The sequence below is a fragment of the Oncorhynchus masou genome, chromosome 15, assembly GCF_036934945.1.
Source record: "Oncorhynchus masou masou isolate Uvic2021 chromosome 15, UVic_Omas_1.1, whole genome shotgun sequence".
NCBI lineage: Eukaryota > Metazoa > Chordata > Actinopteri > Salmoniformes > Salmonidae > Oncorhynchus > Oncorhynchus masou.
In genome coordinates this window covers 43526972-43539755 of record NC_088226.1, presented here as the reverse complement: position 1 = coordinate 43539755, position 12784 = coordinate 43526972, and positions in this window count along the sequence as shown.

The following is a 12784-nucleotide window of genomic DNA, read 5'->3' as shown; positions in this document are numbered from 1 at the left end:
GAAATTGAAGAAAAAAAAACACATCCTTCCCTAGGCTACTAGCTAGCCAGCTAACATTACCATGTGGATATTATAATAATGACACGTCTTAGGATCACTAATATTTTCATCACGGAGAACATGCAAAGTGAAGCTTTTAATAATGTGTTTCCCTGAATTCACCTGGTGCCATCAACGACACAGCGCTCATGATGCTGTTGGAGGTGGCTGCTGCAAATACCAAGCTAGTGTCGCAGGTCGCAGAAATGCTCTAGCCTGGCCCCAGATCTGTTTATGCTGTCTTGCTAACTCTTAATGTATGATAGTTGTCATTCCATGTTACCATAGGTGATGGCTATACTTAGGAGTTGGTTATATAGCACAAACAGATCAAAGCCGAATTTGGCAGATTTTCAGAACAGAAAGAGTGAAACTTGAGTGTGATTGGGATTACTCTAGAAATTGTTTACTTTGTGGTCAGGAAAGATGGAATGAAAGGGCAAGCATTTGTGTATGATGGTATGGTTATGATAGTGATGTAAACCCTAACCTGCACTTTTTTTCAAGTTTGAATGAGACAATGTATTCCCTAACCTTTTTATTTCAACAAAATGATTATATATGTGTATGTCTTTCCTTATTATAGAAAGACTCAATGATTTCTGTAATTTGTTTTGGTGCAGAAATGTGTTTAAAGAACATTTGGTGTTCGCAAAAAGACATGTGGGAGACTCTCCAAACATATAGAAGAAGGTCCTCTGGTCAGATGAGACAAAAATGTTGCTTTTTGGCCAAAAAATGAAACCCAACACATCTCATCACCCGAGAACACAATCCACATATTGAAGCATGATGGTGGCGGCATCATGCCGTAGGGATGTTTTTCACTGGCAGGGACTGGGAAACTGGTCAGAATTGAAGGAATGGTGGATGGCATTAAATACAGGGAAATTCTTGAGGGAAACCTGTTTCAGTCTTCCATAGATTTGAGAATGGGACGGAGGTTCACATTCCAGCAGGACAATGATCCTAAGCATAGTGCTAAAGCAACACTCGAGTGGTTTAAGGGGAAACATTTAAATGTATTGAATGGCCTAGTCAAAGCCCAGACCTCAATCCAATTGAGAATCCGTGGTATGACTTAAAGATTGCTGTACACCAGCGGAACCAATCCAACTTGAAGGTACATGGTACTTTTCTAACATTTAAACATTTAATTTCCTGTGATCAGACACTTTCTTATCCAGATTAAGCAATGGCTTTTCTTCTGGCCACTCTTCCATAAAGCCCAGCTCTGTGGAGTGTGCGGCTTAAAAATCTAAATGAAAATTATTCATATCTAAAAGATAAGATTCAACGAGATAGTGCCCTTAGATCATGGGAAAGGTCCGCACTTGACCATTGCACTTGAATCAATCCCATGATGAATGGCTAGGCCCGCTACACTATGAAGCCACACACTACTGCAGATACTTTGATATTACGGTCCGCAATTGATATGAGGAAAACAATGTGTGGGGAGTCAAAGGCACAGAAAGTCACATCAATATCTTTGTTAGATAACATGGTTAAAATGAAGAATTTATGCTCTTGACTGAACAACTCAAAAACTCAAAAACTCCACCAAAGGGATGTTAGCTGTGAAGGCCGATATGCCCATGCCTTGACTTTTGTTTGCTATATACGTCAGGGGATGCTATTCACAAGGACATATTGTTCTGTATCATGATTACCAAACATGAAACAGCATAGGGGATGTTCAGTGTGCTGCGTAGCTATATTGTTGAAAAACTGATTTCATATGGGATTGAATGGTGGGCTTTTGCACAGATGGGGCTCCAACTATGATGGGACGGTGGGCAGGTCTCTGCATTCTAGTTATGAATGTGTCTCCCTCTACCATATGGACTCATTGTATGATACACCGAGAACAAATGGCAGCAGAAGAGCTGAGGACACAACTCAGAGATACAGTGCCTTCCCGAAAATATTCAGACCTTTTAACTTTTTCCACATTTTGTTACGTTAAATAAATTAAACACAATTAAATCATCACATTAAAAAAATCATCAGCAATCTACACACAACACCCCAAAGTGAAAACATGTTTTTTGAAATGTTTGCTAATTTAAAGTCTCTAGTACAGCCAATATTAAATACAGTCAAATACATTCGTGAATTCAATCGCTTTAGCCAACATGTTGTGGTTTATTAATTGTTTAATTATTCAAGGCTCCCTTTGTTATTTTGTTTTATAACCAAATCTGCTTGACTGTATATAAAGACATTGATGACTTGTATGCTTTATGTTGGCCTATAATGCCAATAAGTATGTTACGCTAGAACAGCTACAGTAAACAGGACTCTTAGGCCTACAGCACAATATCAAACTTAGCTTCTCAGAGATGCCCTCTGGTGGTCAAACTAGCATTAACTAGCTTTAATGGCAACAATGGCTGACAGTTAAATAACGTGACATAGAATTCTGCGACACCCGCAAGCTGTGATGCAGTATGACTCAACTTTGAAAGGAATAACCACTGTACTTTGGCTGATGGTACTTCGCAAACCAATCGCAGAATGTGACGACAGAACTGAAGCAAATCATAGAATCTGGCCAGATTGATATTAATGTTTTTAATTTGGTAACATCTCATAGTGATAATCATAAAAGACTGAATCCAACTTAGTCTACGAAGGCCATTAGCATCACTGAGATAGAACTGTACCATAGCATGAAAGACAGACCTCTATTCTGCCTTGCTGTACATCTTTCTTCAATTGTTTTTCTTTCTTTTCTAGTGCCCACTCCTGAAGAGAGTTTTCGTTAGACTCCATTGAACCACAAGGCAGACCAGTCCATTATATTACCCTCCAGCAGTCTCTAATGGTCACATTGTTGGACCATACACTAATATTATACAGTCTGCTACTGTACATTAGTTTGTAACACTATTCACTACATTAGGCAGACTCTGACATTGACAAAGGGGCAGAAGTCTACAACATCCCATATTACAGTACACTCCAATAGACCCCCCATGTGCTGTATTTTCAAATGTGTTGGCGGATTACAGGTGGATATCCTTGATCTAGATAAAAAAAGTTTTTATGTCATATCAAGTATGGTATGACTGCCAGAAACAAATAATGCATTGTAAAGTATAGACATATACTCATAGGACTAGATGGTTTTAAATAATAATATTAATTAGCTACTTATCAAGGCCTTTAAAAATAGGATGTCAAAGCCGATGTTTATAACTAGCATTAGACAACTAGCTAGAAATCATAGCTAGGTAAGACCTGAATGTTTCTCTGGTTGATACCGTAAACTTGCTAGCTATTTAGGTCAAAGCAATGCATAGCCAGATATGAGTATTTCTGGCATAGTCATAAATACCTAGCAAGCTAAAGAACTGGGTAGATATCTAACGTCATAACTTTTAGAACCTAAATGTGTTTGCTGACAGGAAAAAAAATATTATTGGTAACATCAGCTAACAGGATAGTGTGTTCGCTCCGGGAACTAGCTACTTATCAATGTTCAAATGTTACCTAACCTGGCAAACTATCTAGCTAATGTAGCTAGCTAAGTGGCTAGCTAGTACCTATTTTCAACGTAGACACAAACAAAACAATGAATAATTTGTAGAAAAAGGCACAAGTTAACGTTAACCAAAGTCCTGTTTTGGCTGTTTAAACTAATGTTAGCTAGCACTCTAACTTTGACTAGTAAGCAAAAATTAGCTAGCTATCAATGTCACTGCCCAGGAACAGTTTCAAGAAACAAAGCAACAACTTTTACATACAAAAATTCCTTACATTAAAATAATAGCTATATAGCTATTTCAGTCTGGACATTCATCACAGTACAATAATCCATTCTCTTATGATGATGTCCCTTCTGGAAGGTTCTAACATCTCCACAGAAGAACTCTGGAGCTCTGTCAGAGTGACCATCGGGTTCTTGGTCACCTCCCTTACCAAGGCCCGTCTCCCCCGAATGCTCAGTTTGGCGAGGCGGCCAGCTCTAGGAAGAGTGTTGGTGGGGTCAAATTTCTTCTATTTAGGAATGATGGAGGCCACTGTGTTCCTTCAGTGCTGCAGTACTCTTCCCCAGTACTCTACCTCGACATTAAGATGTCTCAGAGCTCTACGGACAATTCCTTCGACCCCATTACTTGAATTTTACTCTGACATGCACTGTCAACTGTGGGACCTTATATATAAGCCATTTCTAATCAATTTAATTTACCACAGATGGACTCCAATCAAGTTGTAGAAACATCAAGGATGGTCAATGGAAACAGGACGCACCTGAGCTTAATTCTGAGTCTAATAGCAAAGGGTCTGAATACTTATGTAAATAAGGTATTTACATTTTTTACTTTAAAGCATTTTTTTGGAACAGACTACACGGGATTGATTATTATTTATTTTCACAGTATTTTATCATAATTTTATTAACGAAATCATAATGATGTTGATGAACAAATACTTTCTATGCATCTATATCCTTGTTACAGGGTCCAGTTACAGCTTCTTTTGACAAAGTAGAAAAAAAGTGTATTTTTCGTGAGAAATTGCTTTATCTAACAGTTTGCGGTTGCATGAGGCTTGGTGATCAGAAGCAGGAACAGGATACGACTGAGTGACTCACTCATTCCTGGCTTTCATTCAAAATAAGTTATGTTATTTAAACAGAGTCTGGTGCTCTCTAACGTGTGGATAGGCCACTGGGAGTAAACGGATACTGTACTGCACTCTGGTCAAAGAGTGATGACAGACACAGAAGACCAGTCTAGGACTTTAATGATGAACCAGAGTATACATGTGGCCTGTGTACAGAGGGAAACAGGATAAAATAAATAGAAAATTACTACAATGTAAATCCAATAAGCAATATTAAATTAAACAGTAATGTCAACAATCTCTACATACAAATGACAATAAGAGAAACATAACACACCATAATTCCTCTCAAGAGAAATAACATTAGGTTACACCAACTGGTAGGCTTATCACACAATTGCACAAAATGGTAAGAGAATTGGTTAAGAAAGTTACCCCTCTACATAAACATTTCTTGTATTTACATGTAGCAATAGCAACATGAATATTATAAAATTGAAATAAGTCTTTGTTTTGACCTACATTTTGTCAAATACGCACAAATACCTCTGGAAATGAAAATGGTCTGATCTCCAAGAAAGCCAAATGAACTGAGAAATACGTTTCGTTGTTCTATTAACAAGTGGTTGCCATAATAATAATTGGTAATAATTGGTAAGACACATAAAAGGAAACATCAACGAGTTTACCAGAATCTCTAAATGAAAATACTGGCATATCAATAAAATGTCCTTGTAGATGTAATTAAATTTAGAGGATTTGAAAGTAATATATAATGGGCTTTTATACAACAGTAATGCAGGGTTAATAATACATTAATATATTTGTAGGGGTTGATGCATTTTTGGTTAGGGCAAATCTTGTCTGTGATATTGTCACGCCCTGACCTTAGAGACCCTTTTTATGTCTTTATTTGGTTTGGTCAGGGTGTGATTTAGGTGGGCATTCTATGTTTTTGTATTTCTATGTTTTGGCCGGGTATGGTTCTCAATCAGGGACAGCTGTCTATCGTTGTCTCTCCCATCTGTCATTGTGGGAAGTTATCTTTGTTAGGGGCACTATAGCCCTGTTAAGCTTCACGGTCATGTTTGTTATTTGTTGTTTTGTTGGCGACATTTATCTTAAATAAAAATAAATGTACGCTCACAACGCTGTGCTTCCTTCAACGATGGCCGTGACAGATATTGCGTTAGAAATATAAAACCTCCAGAGTACCTAAGCATCGAATACATTTCAGGTTTGCCCATTTTTGGCATTTAGGCTACACTTTACAATAGGACTCAACTCTGACTGACCACAGCATCTATCATCTATAAATTTGGGATTTTTCACACGTAGAAGAGCTATTAGGCTATCCTTTTGTAAATTAATGGAGGTGTGAATGGTTGTCAGTCTCTCTCTTATTGCACTAGAGTGCTGCAACAGGCAAAAAAACAGCTGCCAGCTAACGTGAAAAAAATATATACAGTACCGTTTAAGTTTTGGGTCACTTAGAAAAGTCCTTGATTTCTATGAAAACATAAACTCAGCAAAAAAGGAAGCCCCTTTTTTCAGGACCATGTCTGTCAAAGATAATTTGTAAAAATCCAAATAAATTCACAGATCTTCATTTTAAATGGTTTTAACACTTTTTCCCATGCTTGTTCAATGAACCATAAACAATTAATGAACATGCACCTGTGGAACGGACGCTAACAGTTTACAGACAGTAGGCAATAAAGATCACAGTTATGAAAACTTAGGACACTAAAGAATCTGAAAAAGACCAAAATAAAGATGCCCAGGGTCCCTGCTCATTTGCGTGATCGTGCCTTAGGCATGCTTCAAGGAGGCATGAGGACTGTAGATGTGGCTAGGGAAATAAATTGCAATGTCGTACTATGAGACACCTTACACGGAACCCAAACCGTCTGTGTGTGTGCGCCATCGTGCTCTATCGTGCATACATTTATTTTGTCCCCCTACACCAAACGTGATCATGACACGTAGGTTAAAATATCAAAACAAACTCTGAACCAATGACATTAATTTGGGGACAGGTCGAAAAGCATTAAACACGTATGGCAATTTAGCTAGTTAGCTTGCACTTGCTAGCTAATTTGTCTTATTTAGCTAGCTTGCTGTTGCTAGCTAATTTGTCCTGGGATATAAACATTGAGTTGTTATTTTACCTGAAATGCACAAGGTCTTTTACTCCAACACTTAATCCACACATAAAATGGTCAACCGAATCGTTTCTTGTCAGCTCTCCTCTTTCCAGGCTTTTTCATCTTTGAACTTACATTGTGATTGGCATCTACACTTTTACCACGACAACCGGCAAAAAAATGTATCTTTCAATAACCCACGTGGGTATAACCAATGAGGAGATGGCACGTGGGTACCTGCTTCTATAAACCAATGAGGAGATGGGAGAGGCAGGACTTTCAGCGCAATCTGTGTCAGGAATAGAAAGGACTTCTATTTTAGCCCTTGGCATCACAGACGCTCGTTGGTGCGCATGAGCAGTGTAGGTGCAATAATTGAATTACATGGATTTCTAAATGTATTTTGCGACGCTCGCGCACACGACGTGTTCCGCCTGACAGCATGTAAGACAGCGCTACAGGGAGACAGCACGGACAGCTGATGGTCCTCGCAGTGGCAGACCACGTGTAACAACACCTGCACAGGATCGGTACATCCGAACATCCCACCAGCGGGGTAGGTACAGGATGGCAACAACAACTTCCCGAGTTACACCAGGAACATGCAATCCCTCCATCAGTGCTCAGACTGTCTGCAATAGGCTGAGAGTTGCTGGACTGAGGACTTGTAGGCCTGTTGTAAGGCAAATCCTCGCCAGACATCACCGGCAAAAATGTCACCTATGGGCACAAACCCACCATCGCTGGACCAGACAGGACTGGCAAAAAGTGCTCTTCACTGACGAGTCGTGGTTTTATCTCACCCGGGGTGATGGTCGGATTTGCATTTATCGTCAAAGGAATGAGCGTTACACCGAGGCCTGTACTCTGGAGCGGGATCGATTTGGAGTTGGAGGGTCCATCATGGTCTGGGGTGGTGTGTCACAGCATCATCGGACTGAATTTGTTGTCATTGCAGGCAATCTCAACGCTGGGAAGACATCCTCCTCCCTCATGTGGTACCCTTCCTGCAGGCTCATCCTGACATGACCCGCCTTACATGAATTGATTTGCAAAATGAATAGGAAATATAGTCAAGACGCTGACAAGGTTATAAATAATCATTTTTAATTGAAGTAATAAATGTGTGATTCAAACATTGCTTTTGTCAAAGAATCCTCCATTTGCAGCAATTACAGCCCTTTGGCATTCTAGTTGTCAATTTGTTCAGGTAATCTGAAGAGACTTCACCCCATGCTTCATGAAGCACCCCCCACAAGTGTAATTGGCTTGATGGGCACTTCTTACGTACCATACGGTCAAGATGCTCCCATAACAGCTCAACAAGGTTGAGAACTGGTGACTGTGCTGGCTACTCAATTATAAACAGAATACCAGCCGACTGCTTCTTCCAGAAATAGTTATTGCATAGTTTGAAGCTGTGCTTTGGGTCATTGTCTTGTTGTAGGAGGACATTTGCTCCAATTAATCTCAGTCCACAGGGTATGGCATGGCGTTGCAAGATAGAGTAATAGCCTTCCTTCTTCAAGATCCCTTTTACCCTGTACAAATCTCCCACTTTACAACAACCAAAGCACCCCCAGACCATCACATTGCCTCCACCATGCTTGACAGATGGCATCAAGCACTCCTCCAGCATATTTTCATTTTTTCTGTCTCACAAATGTTCCTCTTTGTGATCCAAACACCTCAAACTTAGATTTGTCTGTCCATAACACTTTCTTCCAATCTTCCTCCATCCAGTGTCTGTGTTATTTTGCCCATCTTAATCTTTTATTTTTATTGGCCAGTCTGAGATATGGCTTTTTCTTTGCAACTCTGCTTAGAAGGTCAGCATCCCGGAGTCGCCTAATCACTGTTGACGTTGAGACTGGTGTTTTGCAGGTACTATTTAATGAAGCTTCCAGTTAAGGACTTGTGAGGGGTCTGTTTCTCAAACGAGACACTCTAATGTACTTGTCCTCTTGCTCAGTTGTGCATTGGGGCCTCCCACTCCTCTTTCTATTCTGGTTAGAGCCAGCTTACTCTGTTCTGTGAAGGGAGTAGTCCACAGTTTCTTGGCAACTTCTTGCATGGAATAGCCTTCATTTCTCAGAACAAGAATAGACTGATGAGTTTCAGAAGAAATGTATTTGTTTCTGGCCATTTTGAGCCTGTAATCGAACCCACAAATGCTTATGCTCCAGATACTCAAATTGTATAAAGAAGGCCAGTTTAATCAGGACAACAGTTTTCAGCTGTGCTAACATAATTGCGAAACGGTTTTCGAATGATCAATTACCCCTTTTAAATGATAAACTTGGATTAGCTAACACAACATGCCATAGGTACACAGGAGTGATGGTTGCTGATAATGGGCCTCTGTACGTCTATGTACTGTAGATATTCCATTAAAGAATCAAACGTTTCCAGCTACAATAATCATTTACAACATTAACAATGTCTACACTGTATTTTTATTCAATTTGATATTATTTTAATGTACAATTATTTTTTCTTTACTTTCAAAAGCAAGGACATTTCTAAGTGACCCTAAACTTTTGAACGGTAGTGTATATCTATTCTTAATTCATGGTGTGGTTTATTTTTAGCGTAATGTTGACTAGACATGCAGACAAGTAAATTAATCCAGGGAGGAAAAGAGGAATAATAGCCTACTGTCACTAGTCATAAAAAACTATTAGGCTAAATAAAATGATATTATCTTGTTTGTTAACGGATCGGCTTTTGGAACTCATTAAAAGGCGGCTTCTACCTTCAATATAATAATTAATTCAGAAGAAAGAAGACCCATAGGTTTTAGGTCTGCAGTAAATGAAATTAGATTACCAGGTTGCTGCAAAAGGTTGTATTGACTTTGGGGTGGTGAATAGTTATGCACGCTCAAGTTCAGTTATTTCTTGTTTGTTTCACAATAAAAAATATTTTGCATCTTCAAAGTGGTAGGCATGTTGTGTCCATCAAATGATACAAACCCCCCCAAAATACATTTTAATTCCAGGTTGTAACGCAACAATATAGGACAAATGCCAAAGGGGTGAATACTTTCACAAGCTACTACGTAGGGGAGTGTATGTACAAATACATGACAGGAAGGTGTTTGGACAATTGGAGCTGCTAACAATTGGAGGTGTTGCATCTTGTTGAGTTGTATTCAAACAGGTTTTGATGTTTTGTTTCTTCTGCGATTTACCTCTGGTTGTAATATTATTATGATCCTCAGCAGCAGGGAAACTACACTTGTCTGGTTACTTTCTGACAATTCTCAGACTTTCATTTGAACTTACAGTTTTTCATTGATTAAGGCCTTTGACAGCGGCAGGGGGTGACGCTCAAGCAATGAAGACCACCTCTGTGTGATTCTATTCTTTCGCTTCACTGGGCAATCACCTGCTCTGATATCAGATTTCCATTGCTGTGTTAGAGGTAAGAGCCTATTCCATCTTCTCTTCCTCGCTGCTGTGTGTTGTAAGGACCTGAAAGACGGATATGCTCTCCCTCTCTCTCTGTGTGATTGTTTTTTCTGTATCACAGGTCTATGCAGAGGCCGACCTGGTCAGTTCAGCTGTCTCCTGTCACATGGAGAGAGGTTAGAGGCCACAGCGTACTGTCATTCAGAAGTCAAAGGTAGAGGAAGAGAAAGAGTGGTGGAGAGGAAGAGGCGAGGATAATAAGTATTATAAGAAGAGGTGAAGACGGACTACAAAACCGAACCCAAACCGGCTGCGCGCGTGCACCATTGTACATACAGTGCCTTGCGAAAGTATTCGGCCCCCTTGAACTTTGCGACCTTTTGCCACATTTCAGGCTTCAAACATAAAGGTGCCGCTACAAAGTATTAACTTAAGGGGGCTGAATAATTTTGCACGCCCAATTTTTCAGGTTTTGATTTGTTAAAAACGTTTGAAATATCCAATAAATGTCGTTCCACTTCATGATTGTGTCCCACTTGTTGTTGATTCTTCACCAAAAAATACAGTTTTATATCTTTATGTTTGAAGCCTGAAATGTGGCAAAAGGTCGCAAAGTTCAAGGGGGCCGAACACTTTCGCAAGGCACTGTAAATATATTTCGTCCCCCCACACCAAAAGCGATCATGACACGTAGGTTAAAATATCAAATAAAATATCAATCATCAATTTGGCGACAGGTCGAAAAGCATTAAACATTTATGGCAATTTAGCTAGCTAGCTTGCACTTGCTAGCTAATTTGTCCTATGTAGCTAGCTTGCTGTTCCTAGCTAATTTGTCCTGGGATATAAACATTGAGTTGTTATTTTACCTGAAATGCACAAGGTCTTTCATAAATTAGTTATATTACCCCCACCAACCTCGTTTGTCTTTCAGTCACTCACGTGGGTATCAATGAGGAGATGGCACGTGGGTACCTATTTCTATAAACCAATGAGGAGATGGGAGAGGCAGGACTTGCCGCGCGATCTGCAACACAAATAGAACTGCCCTTGGCAACGCAGATGCTCGTTGGCGCTCGCGAGCAGTGTGGGTCCAGTAATTTAATAATATAGATTTCTACATTTATTTTGCAACGCGAGCGGTGTAGTCAGCCTGTCAGGGATTTGTTCTTTGGTTGCACTGTTTGTCAACCTAATCTGGTTCAAGCCTCATTATGTAACCCTGAAGAAGGCACTCCGTTGCTAAAACATTGGTTATTAGGTTTACCCATTCAATTGTTAGGAGCATATATAAAGTCTGTCTTTCTTTTCTTCCTTTTCATTCAGGTTAGTATCCATCAGTCAGCACCTCTACCAGCATGTTTGGCTGTGTGTCACCTCATGCTTTTTACTAGACTATATGGGATAGAGGAAAATATGTTAAAGACTGTTAGGAGAGGAGGGTAGGTGGAGAAGTAGAACAAGATGAGGTGACAGAGTGTTAGGAATGGAGGTGAGGAGGAGGAGATGTGAAATGATGTTACGAGCAGAGGTGAAGAAAATAAAAAGTGAAGAGTGTTATTAGTTGTGACAGAAAAGTGTGGTAGAGGAGGGATCAGTGACATGATCCCAGCTATGGGTATTGATAGTATGGGAAACTGCTGTTTAGAAAATATCAATATCCACAGTAAATACTCCTGTACAGTGTATATGTATGCACAGGATTAGTTTAAAATAAGCTCAAAAGACATAGTACATAGCTTGACTCCACTTGATTACATTAAGTAAAATAATATGCTCATGGACTGTATGTAAAGCACTTTAATCTAATTAACGCTATAGAAATAGCTTTCAGTGGCCGTTGATACGTGTAATTGATTCCTGAGAATGACACATTTGGAAGTCACTTCAGAGAAACTTGGCAGGGTCATCTCACTCATTTGCTGAAGGCTCTACTGCATTTCCATTGATCAAACATCACTTGTCATCAATAAAATCAAGGCATCTCATGTTAGAGAGAAAATGTGAAGGCGTTCTTCTGTTAAAATATAGGAAAATTAAATGGCCTTTATTTTGTTTGCATATCCATATGGTCATGTTAAAACTATTGTTTCACCTGAGCACTGCTCCTGCCTGTTTCTATTAACCTTATGTACGGACTCTGTCTGTACATAATACAATACATTAACTGTTTTGTACCACAAGCATGCACACGACCAGAAATCCTTTCGCATGCATTTTATGCACCATGTGTGGTCACAACATGAGAACAGAAAACCCAACATGGAAAAAGTCTTTAATTAGCCCCACTCTGATAAGAGTTCAATACTTGAACATGCAACAGAATGATGTATAATGAATGTATAAGGGATGTTTTACAGGCTATTTTATGTTTTGTTTCTTTTTTCTGATCTTAACTTTTGTTGTACGTAATGTTCCCGCTATCAGTTCCTATGACCGAAAATAGATTCTGGACATCAGAACAGAGATCACTAACTTCAATTTGGATGAAAATCTGTACTTCAATGAGTCGGCATTACAGGGCATACTGCTCACCCCGGACCAGGCCCTAATCCCCGTCACTCGAAAGAGACGGCGGTATAGAGGCTGATGAGCGGGTACCCTGATGAA